Consider the following 19,022-nt stretch of genomic DNA (forward strand, 5'->3'; position numbering starts at 1 on the left):
CATTTAATGTAGTAACAGGAAGGAGCTTGAGAGAATCTTGTTCAGTAATTATTTGTGATCCTTCTGACTGCCTATCTGAGTCATTCTATCCACCAGTCAACTGGAATTTACCAGATTTCTCTGATCCTGATTGAGTTGATTTATATAAACTATAGTGAGTTTCTTTTTGGACACAATGCTCCATGGAATTAATCAAACTTTGGGTTTGTCTACTATAATCAGTTCGATAGTTGCTTTCTGCCCAAGGATGACTCCTTGCCTTCATTAAATCTGAAGGTTTCAGCTTTTGTTAGCACACACCATCTCAATCAATACAGGCAAGTACAACTGCCTCCTAAATGAGGATGTCAAGCCAAGGCCCCAATAACTATTGGTTACTAAATGTTTAATGATCTGCTTTGTGTGTCAAAGCACCCTCATCACATTCAGTCTAGGGCCTTGAATCTACCTTAAAAAAATACTCTTTTCTAAAATTTACCCTGTTACTTACCATTTTTATTTTCCTTATTTAAGATTTTGTTATAATGCATCAGCACACTGCACCAGGAAACGCAAAGTGGGACCCAAAAGTTGGCAGAGCTGAGAACCATCAGCTCCACAGCACCTTCTGCCTCCAAGAGGGTAGCATTTCCTTAATATGGTGCCTATTAGTGCTGTTTACCAAATGTTCTTATCTCTTCTCATTCCAAGTATATACATGATATGAGTGTATTTCCTGACTCCCTTTTTGATGGTATCATGTGACTAGGTTTGGCCAATGAGCTGAAAAGATAAGCAACATGTGTCACTTCTTTGCTGGAGCATTAAGGTCAACATGAGACTTCCAGGTTCAATTTTCCCTTTGCTATTGTATCAGCCTGGGTTTTTCAGAGAAACATATATATTGTAAGGAATTGGTTCACACAGTTATAGAGGCTGAGAAGTCCCAAGATCTCTGGTTGGCAAGCTGGAGACCCATGAGAGATGATGATGTATGTTCCAGTCTGAGTCTGAAAGCCTGAGGATGAGGAAAGCCAACGGCATAAGTTGGAGTCTAAGTTGGAGTTTAAGGCCAAGGACAGAAGACTAATGTCCCAGGTTAAAGACAATCAGGGACCAGGCGCAGTGGCTCACACCTGTAATCTCAGCCCTTTGGGAGGCTGAGGTGGGTGGATCACTTAAGATCAGGAGTTTGAGACCAGCCTGGCCAACATGGTGAAACCCCATCTCTACTAATAATACAAAAAAAAAATTAGCTGGGCATGATGGCAGGTGCCTGTAATCCCAGCTACTCAGGAGGCTGAGGCAGGAGAATTGCTTGAACCCAGGAGGCAGAGGTTGCAGTGAGCTGAGATTGTGCCATTGTCCTCCAGCCTGGGCAACAAGAGCAAAACTCTGTCTCAAAAAAAAAAAAAAAAAAAGACAATCAGGCAGAGAGAGGGCAAAGGCTCCCTTACTCAGACTTTTGCTCTTATGTTCTTATCTAGGGCTATTTATCTATCTAGGGCTCAGATTAGATGAGGCACACTCACACTGGGGAGGAAAGTCTGCTTTACCCAGTCTACTGGCTCAAACATTAATCTCGTTTAGAAACATTCTCACAGATATACCCTGAATAATGTTTGACAACATATCTGGGCATCCAGGCCCAGTCACGTTGACACGTACAATCCATCCCTTGTCAACTTGGCACCCACATGAATCTTCTTAAACCATGGTTAATCTCCAAATAAAGACAATAACAAGGCTATAATTCCACCCAACATGATACAACTATCCCGCATGCAACTGAAAACACAGTAACCTCTTCCCCAGAAAAAGAGGTAAAATCCTTGAGAGATGTTTACCCTTCTCCTTGATATCCCATACATGAAATAGTATTACATATAATTAACAATACTTAAATGTTATGATATAAAATCAGTACAGCTTATGCTACATGATAAGGGAATAAGAGAGGAAAGAAAACAAAGATTTTTACTCAGTACACATACACACACACACACATATATATATTTATATATATATTTACAACAAAATAAAAAGGAAATACTCATGAATATTACAGTCCTCATTTCTGTAACTGGTTATGAGGTCGTAGCTGCTGCTTGTAACTATCTTCTTCCACTACCCATTCTGTATTCCTTTGCCCTCTGCAAATGCCTAGGTTAGTCATGGTTTTTCATCTGATGGAGCTACCCAAACCCTTATTCCTGAAGAATCTGGGTTGTTGCGTTTTCTATTGACCTTAATCCCAGGGCATGGTAATACTAAGAGATGCCTTCAGGGATCTCCTATATTCCAGACATGCTCTTATTTACCTCCATTAAGTAGTAGCTGCCCAACTGACCCATGTTAGTCAGGATCAATCACACCAGCCACCACAGTCACTTTCTTCTTTGCTTATTGATTCAAAGGCATGCAGAGTTCCAAGTGGCCAGTGGCAGTGTGAATTTTCAGTTCAATGGAGTCAGTGTTTTTTCTCCTTTTAGAAGTGTTCCTTCCTTTGGAACTAAGACCCCTAGGCTAGCAGAGCATTTTACTAGTGGGTCACTAAGGTTAATAGTGAGTGGTGCCACTCCCATTTCTGCTCCTTCATTCCTGAACCTGTGAATCCTGGCTTTGGGAGAAACAGCACCATATATTAGATGCTGATTCAGAGCATGCAGCCTTCAGGAGAATCTTTCCCCAACCCTGCATGGTATTGCCACCTAGCTGGTATAACTGAGTCTTCGAAAGGCTATTTTACCATTCTATTAAACCAGCTGCTTCAGGATGGTAGAGAATAAGGTAATGCCGTGAATTCCATGACCATGGACCCTGGGCCTGTCGCTGCACATTAGTTGCTGTGAAATGAGTTCTTCAACCAGAAGCTATGATGTATGGAATACAATGGTGATAGATAAGGCACTACATAAGCCTTTTTGGTAGAAGCATTGTATGCAGGGAAGGAAAACCCATATCCAGAGTCAGTGTCTATTCCAATAAGAACACCGTAACCTCTTCCATGATGGAAGTGATGCAGTGATATCAACTGGCCTCCAGGTAGCTGTCTGACTACACCAGGGAATGGTGCTTATATTGTGGACTCAGTATTGGTCTCTGCTGTTGGCAGATTGGACACTCAGCAGTAGCTGTAGCTGGATTGGCCTTAGTGAGTGAAAGTCATGTTTGCTGAGCCCAGGGATAACCTATATCCCTGCCACCATGGCCACTTTGTTCATGCCTTATTGGGTCATGAATAGGATGGCTGGGAAAATAGACTAATTAGTATCCACAAAATGGGTCATCCTATCCACTTGACTATTAAAATCCTCCTCTGCTGAGATCACTTTTTGATGAGCATTCACATGAGATACAAATATATTTACATTTTTTGTGCATTCAGAGAGGTCTATCTACATACCTCTTTCCCAGATGCCATTGTCACCAACTTGCAAATCATGTTCCTTTTAAGTCCCTGACCATCCAGTAAAATCATTGGCTATAGCCCATGAGTCAGTATATAATTACATGTCTTGCGATTTCTCCTTCCAAGCAAAACATGCAACCAGGTACATTGCTCAAAGTTCTGCCCACCAGGAGGATTTCTCTTCACCACTGTCCTTCAGGGATATCTTAGGAAGGGGCTATAGTGGTGGAACTGTCCACTTGCAGGTGGGACCTGCATATCATGCAGAGCCATCTGTAAACCAGGCCTAAGCCAAGTCTTCTCTTTCTCCATCAACTGATTCTAGGGAACTCCCCATGAGGGTATAAGTGCAGGCTGGGAGAGAGAAGGCAATGTAGCAGCAGTGGGCACCATGGGCATTTGGACCACATCTTCATGTCACTTACTTGTGCCTTCAGGGCCTGTTCAGGCCTGATTGTGTATATACCACTTCTGTTTGATGGTGGAGTGCTGCTGTGTATGTCCAACTTTATGACTTGGTGGGTCAGATAAAATTCAGTTCATGATGGGTAGCTCAGGTTGCCTAGTAACCTGGTGGCCCATGTTTAAGCATCTAGTTTCTACTAAGGGCCAGTAGTAGGTCAAGAATCATTTCTCAAAAGGAGAGTAGTTATCCACAGAGGATGGCAGTGTTTTGTTCCAAAATCCTGAGGGCCTGAACTACAGTTTACCTATAGGGGCCTGTCTAATGCTCCAAACAGCATCTCCATTTACCATTGGCACCTCAAACACCATTAGATCTGCTGGATCATATGGCTCAAGTGTCTGAGCAGCTTGCATAGCAGCCTGGACCTTTTGCTGAGCCTTCTCTTATTCTTAGCCTCATTCAAAATTGGTAGGTTTTGGGTCATTCAATGAATGGGGTGGAGTAAGATACTCAAATGAGGAATGTGTTTCTCAAAATGTCCAAAGAGACCCACTTGGCATTTTGACTTTTTTTTGTTTTTGTTTTTTTTGGTTGTAGGGGAGGTCAACTGCAACAACTTATCCTTCACTTTAGAAGGGATATCTTGACATACTGCACACCATTGAACTCATACGAATTGCACTTTGAGGTGGAAGGCCCCTGAATTTTTGTCGTATTTTTTCCCACCCTCTGAACATGCAAATGTCTTACCAATAAGTCTAGAGTAGTTGCTACTTTTTGTTCACTAGGTCCAATCAGCATATTATCATCAATGTAATAGACTGGTGTGACATCTTGTGGAAAGGAAAGGCAATCATGATCCTTGTGAGCTAAATTATGACATAGGGTAGAGTGTTGATATACTCCTGAGATAGGACAAGGTATATTGCTGGCCTTGTCAGCTGAAAGCAAACTGCTACTGGTGGGCCTTATAAACAGGTATGGAGAAGAAGACATTTGCCAGATCAATAGCTGCATACCAAGTACCAGGGGATGTGTTAATTTGCTCAAGCAGTGACACCACATCTGGTGCAGCAGCTGCACTTGAAGTTAACACCTGGTTAAGCTTGCAGTAATCCACTGTTATTCTCCAAGACATATCTGTCTTCAGCATAGGCCAGATAGGTGAGTTGAATGGGGATGTGGTGGGAATCACTACCTGTCTGGGTTCTCCAGAGAAACAGAGCCAATGTGATATCTCTATCTATATATCTACATCTATATATCTATATACATGTTTATTACAAGGTATCAGCTCATACAATTACGAGGGCTGATAAATCCCATAATCTGCCATCTGCACACAGGGGACCCAGAAAAGCTGATGGTGTAGTTCCTGTCGGAGTCCAAATGCCTGAAAACCAGAGAGCCAATGGTTTATATTCCAGTTCAAGTCTAAAGGCCTGAGAACTGGGAGTGTCAATGGTGAAGTCCTAGTCCAAAGGCAAGAGAAGATCCAGGTCTCTGCTCAATCAGTCATGCAGAATGAATTCTCCATTCCTCTGCCTTTTGGTCTACTCAGGACCCCTGTTTATTGGCTCATGCCCACCCACATTGGGAAGGGCAATCAACTTTATTCAGTCTACCAACTCAAATGCTAATCTCTTCTGGAAACGCTCTCACAGATGCACCCAGAATAATGTTTAATGAAATATCTGGACACCTCATGTCTCACTCAACTTGACACATAAAATTAATGATCACATCACCTCTGATCTTTCAAGTCCTTGATGGTGCACTAATCTCTGTAATTCTTCCAGGAATGCATTACAGGTTGAGTATCTCAAATCCGAAACCCAAAATGCTCCAAAATCTAAACCTTAAACTGACTTGATGCTCCAAGGAAATGCTCATTGGAGCATTTTAAATTTTAGATTTTCAAATTTGGGATGCTGAACCAGTAGGTATAATGCAAATATTCCAAAATTAAAAACAAATCCCAAGTAAAAAACTCTTCTGGTCCCAAGCATTTTGCATAAGGGATACTGCATTTGAACTGCATTTGGTTTACTATTTTTCTATGTAGAAGTAGTTCCAGTGGCTTCCACTTGGCATTTCCCATCACAACAGCCCCCACTTTACAAGTCATGGAGTCAATGTGGGGATTTTGCCACATGCTGAGTAGATCTACTCCAATTATGCATTCTGAAACTGAGGAAAGGCCACAGGATAGGTTTAGGGACTCACTGGATCCACTGTGGGATGGACCTGAGCTAAAACTCCATTTATCACCTGACCTCCATAAGCTCCTGTTCTAACTAGAGAGCCACAGTGACGTTTTGAATTTTCTGGAATCAGTATCAGTTCAGAAACAGTGTTCAGTAGTCCCTGAAAGGCCTGGTTATTTCTTTTATTTTCCCAATGTACAGTTACCCTAGTAAAAGGCAATAGGAATGTCCCCATTCCTACTTACAGAATCCTGTGGGAAATGCTGGGAGAAAGATTAACAGTACACATTTTTGGTAGTGTACTTGGGTCTTTCCTTGAGGGGACTCAACCTTCCATTTATTCAAAGGGTTCTGGGTCTATAAACTGGCTCAAGTCTGGTAGTTGATTGGGGGGCTATGACTCTCTTTTTACTGTGATTTGAGTTAGACATTTGTTCACTTGATCTAGAACTTTTCTGCTTATACAGATCAAGTAAGAATTTAGTGGGCATCTATCTATTTCACATTTAGGAACACAGTCATTAACGAGCTAACACCATAGATCCGAGTAAGTCAGACTATTCTGATTGCTTCTTTGACTCTACTATTACAGTTACCACACCCGCTTTGCCTCTGGCAATTGAGTGCTGCCACTTGGCCTTTGCCACCCCATCCCATTGCATTTAGATTTCCCAACTCTGTCTGCAGTCCATATTATCAGTTCTGACCTACAGAGAAGTGATTGCAGAACTCAACAAGGATGCTATGTTTCCTGTCACAAATTTACTTCTCACAATAGTGGTGAAAGATGTCTTATTGGAGGCCCAGCTAACTCCCTGAGTTGCAACATTAAATGCAGAATCTCTGCTTGGTGGACTCTTGTCAATAAATTCAGACTGATCTAATTTAATGTTCCTTCCACCATTATCCCACACCTTTAATATCCATTTCCACATATTAACCCAGATTTCTGGTTGTATAAATTAGAAAACTCAAGTAGTTCTGGAGTATAGCACATCTCCTCATGGGTCACACTTTTTACCTCACCTGCAGGGGCCTTTTGTGACTTGAGTCTAGTTATAGATCAAGAATCAAGGAGAGGTAGTAGAGGTGGGTCCTGAGGAGAATCAGTATTGTCTTCCATGGCAACTGCCTCAGAGGAGGCCATTATAGTTTCCTTGGAGGGGAAATGAGGGGTTACTCCCCTCAGATGAGATTGGAGAAGCCACTATCCCACTAGTGAGGGTGCTTCTACTGGGGATGAGGAGGTCACTTCCACTGGTTGTGGGAAAGCCTCTTTCACTGGCAAAAAGGACTCATCACAATTTAAGGGCTCAATGTCCCCACCTTCATCAGGGTCTTCTCACATGTCCCCATTCCTACTTACAGAACCTCATTCTTTCCTGATCAGTGCTCTTACTCTAACAGTAGATACCCTGTTAAGATGTGAGTTAAATTTGTATTGTAATTCAGCCAGTCACAGGATGAGATTCTGCATTTGATTTTCAGCAATCTCAGCCCTGTGGCTACAGGAGATAAGGGTCTCCTTCAGAGCACACATAGATCTCTTCAGATTATTTATGCTTGAGCTGGAAATTCAAGTCCCTGAACTCATCTTTGTCTTTCACCACTTTGTTCAGCAATATTAGGAGCAATCAGCCAATTTAATAATAATATTAATTAGTTTTCCAAAAATGTTCAAAAGTATCATATACACAGTCACTCAACTTCTTATTCTTATAAATGGTTAATTAGGAGTATCCAATGATGATATTTTGTGACCCTATTACTTGATCACTCTATGGCCTGTCATTGCACTCTTTACTACTTGAAATAGAGTTACTAGTATCTTTAGATCTAATTGAATTAGAGAGCCAATTCCAGAAACTCTATAACAAATTTAGAAAACTCATCCTTAAAACTCTGTTCCTCTAGAATCATTCTTGGTACCTAAATTTGTATTAGTCTACATGCTCCAGGGAAACAGAAGCATCTTTCTGTCTCTCTCCCCAGCCCTCCCCCACACACATATAATGTTTTGTATATAAAATATACATATAACATAAAGAGATTTATTATAAGGAATTGGCTCATGCAGCTAAAGAGGCTGACAAGTCCCAAGATCTGCTGCTGGCAAGTTGGAGGCCCAGAAAAGCCGAGGGTTTAGTTCTGGTCTAAGTCCGAAGGCCTGAGAATCAGGAGAGCTGCTAGTGTAAATTCCAGTCTGAGCCAGAGGCCAAAGGTGGCAGAAGACTGATGTTCCAACTCAAAAATAATGAGCCGGCAAGTGCGCAAATGTTCCTTTACTCGGACTTTGTTTTATTTGGGTCTTCAATGGATTTCATGAAGCCCACCCACATTGTGGAGGGCAATCGGCTTTACTCAGTCTACAGATTCAAATGCTAATCTCTTCAGGAAATGCCCTCACAGACACACCCAGAATAATGTTTAACCAGATATCTGGGCACCCTGTGTCCCACTAAGTTACATATAAGATTAACCATCACAGCTACTATGGCTGACAATTCTCTAAACTTGGCAGCTCTGTCAGCCTTGGACATAGTGATGATAGCAGAGATTTAGAGCAGAGCCCTAGGCAGGCAGGTAGCATGAACAAGAAATCAACCTCTATTGTTTCTAGCTACTGGTGTTTTCCAGTTTTTGTTACTGTAGCATAACTTAACTTCTCTCAGTGAGATGGGCAGCTTGCAAGATTAAAAAAACAAAACAAAACAAAACTCTTGAAAGGTGTGTAAGGAGCACATTAGTAATATATTCTTGCTAATCTGACAACTCCCAAATTTACATTCCTAACTCATACTTCTTATCTGAGCTCACACTTACCTGTCTAACTGCCCTCCTTGACACATCCACCTGGACGTCTCAAAAGATGCTTCAAAATCAGGCCTGGGGTGAACTTGTGAATATTTCCAAAACCTGGATTGTTTCCAGTCTTGTGTCACCTGTAGCACCAGCCTGGTCTCTGTTATTTCAGTCACTGTCATCATAAACTTCTGTCTTATTTCATGGGAAATCTAATGAGACATAATCTTTTCATCACAAAGCCTTGATGATTCTACCTCCAGAACATAGCTTGTCTCTCTCTGCCCGTCTCCATCTTCATTGTCAACATTCTAGTCAACGCCACCACTACCCATCATTTAGATTACTGCAATGGCTCCCAGTGTTCTCTCCATCTCTCTTGTGTCTTTTCAACTGACTCTGCGTAATAACCAGAAAGATCTTCAAAACATGTAAATAAGATCTTGTTTACACCCTTAATGGCTCCACATTGAAACTTAGAATAAATGTCCAAATTTCTTACTGTGGCCTACAGGGTCCTGTGTGATCTGGATTCTCCTATCTCTCCAGCTTCATCTCTTACCTGTCTGGCCCTGACAACACTAACCATCTATCAGTTGCTAGAACAAATCAAGTCTTTCAGGCATCATGGGCTTTGCTCTTGCTGTTCCCTGTGGAATTCCCTTCTGTTGGCCTACAAATTGCTTATTCCTTCCTATCTCTTAGTCTCAGCTAAGCAAGATGAATAAGCTCTAGAGATCTGCTGTACAACACTGTACCTATGGTCAGTGACACTGTACTGTACACTTAAAATTTGTTAAGAGGGTAGATCTCATGTCAGTGTGTTTATTACAATAAAAAGGGTAGGTCTCATTGTTATTTTCCAATTATTCCTATTTATTTCTTTGAGAGTACTTATCACAACGTGCAAATTCATTTAATTCACTTAATTCATTTTTTATGTGTGCATTGTTATTTTCACTAGAATGAAATCTTCAAGGGGACAAGATTCTTGTCAATCTTGTCATCATGACAATCCTGGTATCCTGTGAAATGAAAATATGTAGAATGTTTTCATAATATGTTTGAATGAATGGATGAATGAATGAATGAATGAATCCTTATTTCACAAATGAAGATAAGACTTAGGAGGCACATGACTTACCCAAAATACACAGTGAGTGGCAAGGCTGGGTCTCCAGTCACACTTTCGAACCCTGCAGTCTGTGCTTTGATTCCACATAACAGACTTTCATGTTGCCACCTGAAAAGCAGAAAAAGGTAATGTTCTTGAAATCCATTTTTTACCAGAATCCTATGTATGCTTCCCTTTTCCTTCACCACTAAAACGGGTGGCTTTGCAACACCAGCAGCCTGGCTAGTTTATTCATTTTTCATATTATAAAATGTTATTAAACTGCACCACACAGATAAGTACTAGAAAAATTGCCAGGTTATTTTCCTAACATAAAATTAGCCAATTTGCCTGTGTAGGGGATTGGAAAGGATGCAAAGCATCCCATTCAAGTGATTAACCTCTTAGTTAATAAAAGCAACAATTTCATGTGTATAAATAATATAATAAAAGGAACATTCATATCAAAGTTATGTAGCCCTCCCTTCTTGTGTTCATCTCTTTAATTGGTAAATAATTCATCAAACTCTGAAATGAATTGTGTTCCCACCCACATTTCTTCATCCAATTATCATGAAATAGGAAAGCAGGCTCTTTCTCCCTTTGGAAGGCATGACATAATAAAATTGTTCAGGGCTTTCCTGAGCCTGTGCTAGGATAGATATAGAACCCAGCTGGCATGGGCCTTATTGGGTAACTGAGCAATGCTTCTTGAGGCTCAGAAGAACTGAGCTTGTCCTTTCAGTTTGACCTCCTACACCCAAAATTCATGTATTTGTCTTTCCACTAGACTGCCCATAAAATTACCTGTTGTGAGTGTGACTTTCAATAGAAGAAAGAGGCTGTGTGAAAGAAGCCAGTTGGCTGAAAATTTTAATATGACTTTTGCATCAAATGAGTTGCACAGATCCATTTTTACAATGCTGATGAGCCACAATTCCTGGACACAGAAATGTCCTTTCATGTTGTAAATTATGTAAGATTATTGCTGAAAGTTTCTTGTGGGAGCTATAATTTTTTCCCCTTTGGACTTCTTCATGTGTGGAAAAAACCCTACATTAGATATAAATTAATATACTCTTGGGCTGATGACCTTTGGTTTTTTGCCTTTTACCTTTAAATTAAGGTAGAATAATGCCCAACATAGTGTAATTTGCCTTTGCAAAACTCTTATATGTATGTCACTATAATTCCCAAGGATGGTCTTGCTAATAAATCCCATTAAAAAATCCCTTTTTTGAATCGTTTTCGTTCCTCTCATGAGTTCTGTTTAGAATTTTATCACTATCATATGCAACAGTTTTAACTTTGTTGTAAATAGATCACAGAGGTTGTGTACTGAACTTACAATAGCAGTGTTTATACCTGGGGTTTCTTTATTTTCCCTCCAATGCATTAGAGTTTTATGGAAAAAGATAAAACAGTTACTGCCTCCTTTACCGCAGCTTTTTGAATAGCCTCTTCAGCTTGAAGTTTATGGATGCCGAAAAATCATCTTAATTTGCAGATTGTGGAAGCACTGTTTTCTGGGCCTTAGTCTATAGTCAAGCAAAGGGGGGAAATGGAAATGTCAGCAGCAGCATTTATGATGGACTCAGTGGGGAAACTTTTCCTTTTGAGTCAAGATGGCGCAAATTACCCAAGTGGGCTGGTGAAATGTTGTGAATGAGATTCAGCCATGAGCTTTCATTCTTCTTCATTGTCAGTTGGTCAATTGCAATATTCAGCTTTACCTTTTGTACAATTTGAAGTTGTTGCCTACACTTTTTGCTTAAAAATGATAGCTTGAAGACAAGACATTTTAATTCCTCTCTAAAAATGTCCCCTTCTCTTTTCAAATAAATAAGCTATTCTTCACTCTTGCTTGAGAAACGGTATTGTGAAATTCTGGTTATTTCTGCTACTTACGGCTGCTCTACAGAGACAAAGACATTTCTGTAGAAATGAACAATGGGAAAAGAACTATACCGGAATTAGATTGACTGGACTTGCTTAAGCAACTATGTCTTAATCTTAATTAACCAGCTTTTGACATCTGGATGTGGGAATTGCCGGCTCTGTCACATGAGGACTTTATAATCAGTGTCCTAGGGGTGGCTATCCTGAGAATTTTTCTCTGTAGAGTAAATTCTTTCTATCAGACACTGTACACAATATCCCAATCCACAGCAGTGAAACTTTGATCAAGGTCAGGACAAATGGACTTGGAGGAATTTCTAGTTGAGAAGGGCAGCTATTTTTTTCTGTGACTGGCAGGAAAGCAGCTTTTCTTTATTTGGGAAGGGCATACTCTAAGAGCAAGGTGCAGATTTGGGGGTGGTCTTCCCATGGCATGCTGAGCACGAAGGCCTGCCTGTCTAGCCAGACTGATCAGCAGAAACAGCTTTCGTCTCCTCAGATCCATCTCCAGTCTGATGATTAGCAGTGCTCAGCTAAGGATTAGAGAAGAGACAGTCTGCTGCCAACAAGCCCGTTTTCTAAGCAAGATCATGAAACACACAACACTTGTAACATTGATTTTGGTGGCCCTCTCCCAGACCCCCAATCTCCCTCCTCCTGCCAGTCTCCACCTCTCTTGGTTGCTTTTTCTCCTTTTGCTTCATCTTCAAAATCTAGCTAGCCATTGTCCTGGTCCTTTAAAAGTCCTGATCTCACCGCCTTGATAGTAGAAAGGGACCAGGGAACTAATATGTACCGACCTTCTATGGTAACCAGCTCTTGTTTAAGAAGATACAGCTGTGCTTGCATTTGAGCCGCATTTACACATATGAGCTATCTCTATTTTACGGATGAGAACACTGAGTTTCCCAGTTGCCTAACAGCACACAGCAAGTAGAGTCAAAATTGGAATAAAGTGTCTCTGACTTCAAGGGTTATGCCCAACTTACTCTTTCTACTTCATCCCTGCACATTTACATAATTTCTTAAACCCAGTTAAAATTCACGTATTCACATACAACATTTTATAGGATGAAATTTTCAGTCTGAGACAGGTTGACAGGGGAGAGCTTTCTGATCTGACTAACTTCAGACTCAGAAGGCAGGGGGTCCCTCAGATCCCTCCACGTGACAGGCTGCCTCCTCTGTCTTTACTCATAGGTCCAGTTTTGACAGGGACCAGGTCATGACCCAAAAAAATGTGGCTGATTTTGTATAATTTCTGTTTCATTAGGTGACATTTTGCCCTGCTTTCTGTGACTCTGATATTTCATGTAGATTTACACATTTGCCTTCCTAACTCAGGCCCTATTCATCCACTCCAGAAATTACTTGGACTGTCCTGTTCTGACATAGCCTGGTTCTCCACCAGTGGTCTCACCTAGTGCCCTTTGGCTCTGTTGTAAGTATGTGGTTCATTTGCAATCATGTTTCCATTGTCTCACTGTTGTAATCTTCTAAAACTCTGCCCAGTCTTTTTTCACAGCTCCTTATTCCTTTTTCTGCTCATTACATTTGTGCTATTGGCTCCATCTTCCTTCTTGCATTCTCCAGTATTGACATATACTTTTAGTTTTTTATACCTGATGGATGCAACAGGGTGTTAAGTGGGATTTTTCTTGTGGTCTAAGAGCTGGAACCCAAACCTGAGAACAGGTATGCATTAATTGTCTTCATCTTCTAAAGGGATCTGTATTAGTCTGCTCCAGCTCCATAACAAAGTACCACAGACTGGGTGGCTTATACAACAGACATTTATTTCCTCTCGGTTATGGAGGCTAGAAGTTCAAGATCAAGGTGCCAGCAGGGTTAGTTTCTTTTGTGGCCACTCTCCTTGGCTTGCAGACAGCCACATTCTCACTGTCTTTACGTGGTCTTCCCTCTCTGTGTGTCTGTGTCCTTATCACCTCTTCTTATAAGGACACCAGTCATATAGAATTAGGGCCCACTCAATGGCCTCTTTTAAACTTAATTACCTCTGTAAAGGCCCAATCTCCAAATACAGTTACATTCTGAGGTACTGGGGGTTAGGACTTCAACATGTGAATTTTGAGGAGACACCATTCAGTTCATAACAGGATCCAATGGCAAATGTGTTTGGATGGCTCCTTGGGGCTTCTTAAAAGGTGACCATGCTGGTGAGGCATGGTGGCTCATGCCTGTAATCCCAGCACTTTGGGAGGCCAAGGCAGGTGGATCACCTGAGGTCAGGAGTTCAAGACCAGCCTGGGCAGCATGGTGAAACCCTGTCACTACTAAAAATACAAAAATTGGCTGGGTGCAGTGGCACGTGCCTGTAATCTCAGCTACTCAGGAGGCTGAGGGAGGAGAATCACTTGAGCCTTGGAGGTGGAGGTTGCAGTGAGTCAAGATTGTGCCATTGCACTCCAGCCTGGGTGACAGAATGAGACTCCATCTCAAAAAAAAGAAAGGGACCATGCCTTTTTGTGCTACCTTCACAATCATTCCACCCCACACATATGTAGGAGAAAATCACTGGGTGGGTAAGTGAAGGGGGGACAGGGAGGTGGTCAACTGGAGTGCAGTATTTGTGGTAAAGAGATTTCCTCTTCCTTTCCTGTGGGGGTGTTGACCTCCTTTGCCTACAAGTCACATGAGGGAAATACCAAGAGTATTACTGGTAAGGGTTGGATGTGCCTGTAAGGAGTGGTGACTGTCATCCCAGCCCTGGCTCGGTGCTTGCAGAGTCTGCTCTGGTGCTTTCTGGTGGAGAGGAGTCGAGCATGAAGAGAAAGCTCTTCAGAAGGTCAGCTACTGTCTTTGAAGTTTGGAGGTTCCCATGACCTAGTGACCATTGCCCATTTTGGTTTCCCTTTAATCTTCAAAGGCACAAAGCTTGCTGGGATAAATAGCAGAAAGAGACTGGAAGAAGAGGGGGATACCTTTCAAATGCCAATTCCCTGAATCCCTTGGAGGGCATGGAGAATCTTCATTGGTCTCAAGAACTCAAAAGAAGAACCATGGGGATTAAAAAGGAGGCACAAATCATAAAACATTCAGGTGATTAACAAGAGTTAGCCCTGCCCCCTTCCAGAGAGAAGCTTTGGGGGCACTGAACAGTGGCAGGGACCAAAGAAAGGTGTGACTGTCCACCCTCTCTGAGGGGTCCTTCTCGGTATTGGGAACTGTCCCAAGAAAACCATGGGCACCATTTACACATGGGGGAGCACTGCACAGAAGATGACCCCAAACCAAGCCAGAGGAAGACCACTCCCAGAAGTCAGCCAATTATAATGTCTGCTATCTCTTCCATCCTTCTTCCTGACTTCAGCACATGGGATGGGCTAGAGATCTAGATGGAAGAGGAATGTGAGGTGTCCCCAGAACAGACTAGATCCTCCACTCCAACCCTAAGGTTGGGGAGGAAGAGAATTGAGAAGACGATGTAACTGTCCTCTTGGGCTGATGCCTCCCTGCCTCTTAGTAAGTGGAAAAATTAAATATCAATTTGGAGAAGAGATCACAATGTTGGACTATACTGGGATGAGTATTTAGTAGCTGAAAATGCCTGGAAAGCTGTGAGTTTTGCTGGGATATTTGAGGTTGGAAATGAAGATTTGACATCAAGGTGAAGGCAGCAATTTGAGAACAATAAAACTGTTGTATCTAAATGCAGTTCGGACCATTCAGTCATAAATTGTATTTGATTGCTGTTGAAAAGCCACAATGAACGTCATTGTTCAGCAGGAATAATTCCATTGGTCATTCCAAGTCACTGGTTAGATTTTAGGTACAATTGGATTAAAATAGATAATTAGGAAGCACATTTCTCATTATTCAGGATGGATTTAGCTGATTCACAACTTCAGTTGCAGGAGATTAGACTGCAAAATTAGAGATTAGATTGAAATATATTAGACTGAAAATTTCATTTTTTATTTTAGTTTGCCTTCTCCCAGACAGTGTGGTGATGTGGAAGGTGTCAGGGCTCAGAAGATCTGGGGTCTAATGGCTCCATCCATAACCACCTATATCAAAGCAGTCACATCTTAGGAACTTATGGTATCTTGATTTCTTTCCATTGTTACCCTAATTCAGTAAGCATTCGCAAAGTCTCTTATGAGAATAGTGGCTTTAGAATTAGACCATGTAGGTTAGAATCCAGGGGCTATAATTTACTGGCTGTGTGATCTTGGTCGAGCTACTTATCCTTTCTGAGGCACTGTTTTCTCATCTTTAAATGTGATGTGGCAATTGAACTGGGCCACAAAGAATCAGTAGAATCTCTTCTGTAAAATGGAGCATTTGAACTATGTGATGTTTAAAACCTCTTCAATTCTAAAAGCCTATTCTATATAACCCCACAGGGAAGAGAATGGATTTCAACAGAATCGTGTGGCTTCAGATGATAAAGAAGTAAGAATTTCCAGGTTAGATATCAGATATAATACTTACAGAGGTTCTGGATTTGTCCTCCTAATTAAAAAAATAAACTAGTGACTTGTCTGATTGTATGATTTTGCTATCATTCTGCTGAAAGTTAGAGAAGAAGTAAATCAATAGTTTTCAAACATGAGTCCAAGAATGGGAAGCATTTGATTCACCTGAGGAGGTTTTTATAGTATTATCAAAATCTCTATATTTGTTGATTTCTTATCTACCTTTTTGGGGTCAATTATTGAGTGTTAAAATCTCCAACTCTAACTGTGGATTTGTCTAATTGTTTTTTTACTTCTGACAGTTTTTGCTTCAAGTATTTTGGAACTTTATTATTAGGTGTATACACGTTTAGGATTTTTTTTCTTGAATTGAACCTTTACCATTATGAAGTGTCCCTATTTATCTCTGTCTTCTCTTGAAGTATGCTTTGTCTGATACCTATGTAGCCACTCCAGCTTCCTCCTGATTAGTGTTTGCATAATACATCCTTTCTATCCTCTTACTTTTAACCAATATGTGTCTTTCTGTTTAAAACTTCATCTCTTTTAAACAGTATGCATTTGGGTCTTTTCATCTAGTCTAATAATCTCTGCCTTTTAATTACAGTTATTAATCCATTTAGATATAATGCAATTATTAATGTAGTTAGATTTACTTTTATCATCTTGCTATTTGTTTTCTATTTGTTCCATCTATTGTTTGCCCCTTTTTTTCCTCTCCCTTTCTGCCTGGTTTTGGATTATTTTCAGTATTGCATTTTATCTCTACTATTGGTTTATAAGCTACAGATATTTGATTTATTTTTAAAATTGTTGTTCTGGATTACAATGTGCATCCCTAATTTATCAGAATCTACCTTGAATTCCCATTATGCCACTTCCAATATATAGAATTAAAAAATGTATACTTCAATTTTCTCCTATTGTAATCATACTTTCTGTTATGTATGTTATTGATCTAGTTTTAATTTGTGTCCCCACCCAAATCTCATGTCAAATTGGAGGAGGGGCCTGGTGGGAGGTGGTTGCATCATGGAGGAAGATTTCCCCCTTGCTGTTCTCGTGAGAGTGAGTGAGTTCTCATGAGATCTGATGGTTTAAAAGTGTGTGGCGCTTCCCCCCTTCCTCTTTCTCTCCTGCTACCATGTGAAGAAAGTCTTTGGTTTCCCTTCACCTTCTGCCATGACTGTAAGTTTCCTGAGGCCTCCCAGTCATGCTTCCTGTTAAGCCTATGGAAATGAGTCAATTAAACCTCTTTTCTTCATAAATTACCCAGTCTCAGGTAGTTCTTTATAGCAGTGTGAACATGGACTAATACAGTTATACATTATAAAATACATTGTTAATATTTTTACCTTAAACATCAACTATCTAAATAAGGAAATTTTAAAAACAGGCAAAAATATTTTTGTTGGCTCACATATTTATTATTTTTAGCACTTTTCACTTTTTTACATAGAATTGAGTTCTGATATCATTTCACTTCAGCCTGAAGAAATTCCTTTAATAACTTTTGTAGAGCAAGTCTGTTGTTGATAAATTCTCCCAGCTAACGTTTATCTAAAACTATCTTTTTCTGTCATTTTTGAAAGGTAATTTTAGCTGGATATAGAATTGTAGGTTGATACCTATTTCTCTTTTGGCAGTTAAAAGATGCTATCTCATTGTCTTTTGCCTTGCACTATTTCTGAAGAGAAATCACCTTCCATTCTTATCATTGTGGTCATGACTGTAATATGTCTTTTGTATCTGGATATTTTTAAGATTTTCTCATTATATTTAGTGTTCAGTAATATCACTATAATACGCTTAGGGTTTCCTTTTTACCTACTCTTCTTGGGGTCTGTTGAAGCTTCTTGTATCTGTGGGTTGATATCAAATTTGAAATATATTTGGTCATTATTTCTTGTAGTACATTTTTTTTTCTGCCCCAGTGTCTTTCTAATCTGCCTGAATCTCTCTCTCTCCTTTTATTCTGGTACTCCAATTACACACATGTTAGCCCATTTGATATTATTTACTAGGTCACTGAGGCCCTGTTCATTTTCCCTCCAGTATTTTTCTTTTAGTGTTTAAGTTTGGAGAGTTTCTAATCACCTAAGTATGCTTATCATCTCTTCTGCAGTCTCCAATGTGTTGTCAAGCTTATCCATTGAATTTTTATTTTCAGATATTATGCTAATTCTAAAATTTCCATTTGGTTCTTTATAAACAGTTTCTGTTCCTTTCCATAGAGTCCTTATCTGATTACTCATATATCCACCTTTTCCATTAAATTACTGGATATATTTATAACAGCTGTTTTAAAATAATTTTCTGCTAATTCCAGTAATTAACTGTGTTACCTCTGGGTCTATTTATATTGCTGGGCTTTCTCTTAGTTATGAATCACACTTTCTTGCTTTTGTGCATGTCTAATAATTTTTATTATGTGTTAGACACTGTGGATATTACATCATTGAAAATATGCCCCCCCCCCCCATTTCTATAAAGAAAGTTGCATTTTGTACTGTTGGAAAACTCTTAGTGGTAAAACAGCTTGACCTGTTGAAGCTTGGCTTCAGGCTCTGTTAGAGAGGTCTAGGGTAATCCTACAACTAAGGTCTGGTCTTTTTTGGGTCTTAACAGGATGCACGGAGTTTTTAGAGCATTCTTTACACTCTGGCTGGTCAGAACTTCAGCATCTCTCAGTCCTGTGCACCTTCAAAATGTCCATTCTGTTCACAATGCTTTGGTAGCTGTTGTCTGCTAGCTCTCACAAAGT

This window comes from Pongo abelii, chromosome 17 (genome assembly GCF_028885655.2).
Source record: "Pongo abelii isolate AG06213 chromosome 17, NHGRI_mPonAbe1-v2.0_pri, whole genome shotgun sequence".
NCBI lineage: Eukaryota > Metazoa > Chordata > Mammalia > Primates > Hominidae > Pongo > Pongo abelii.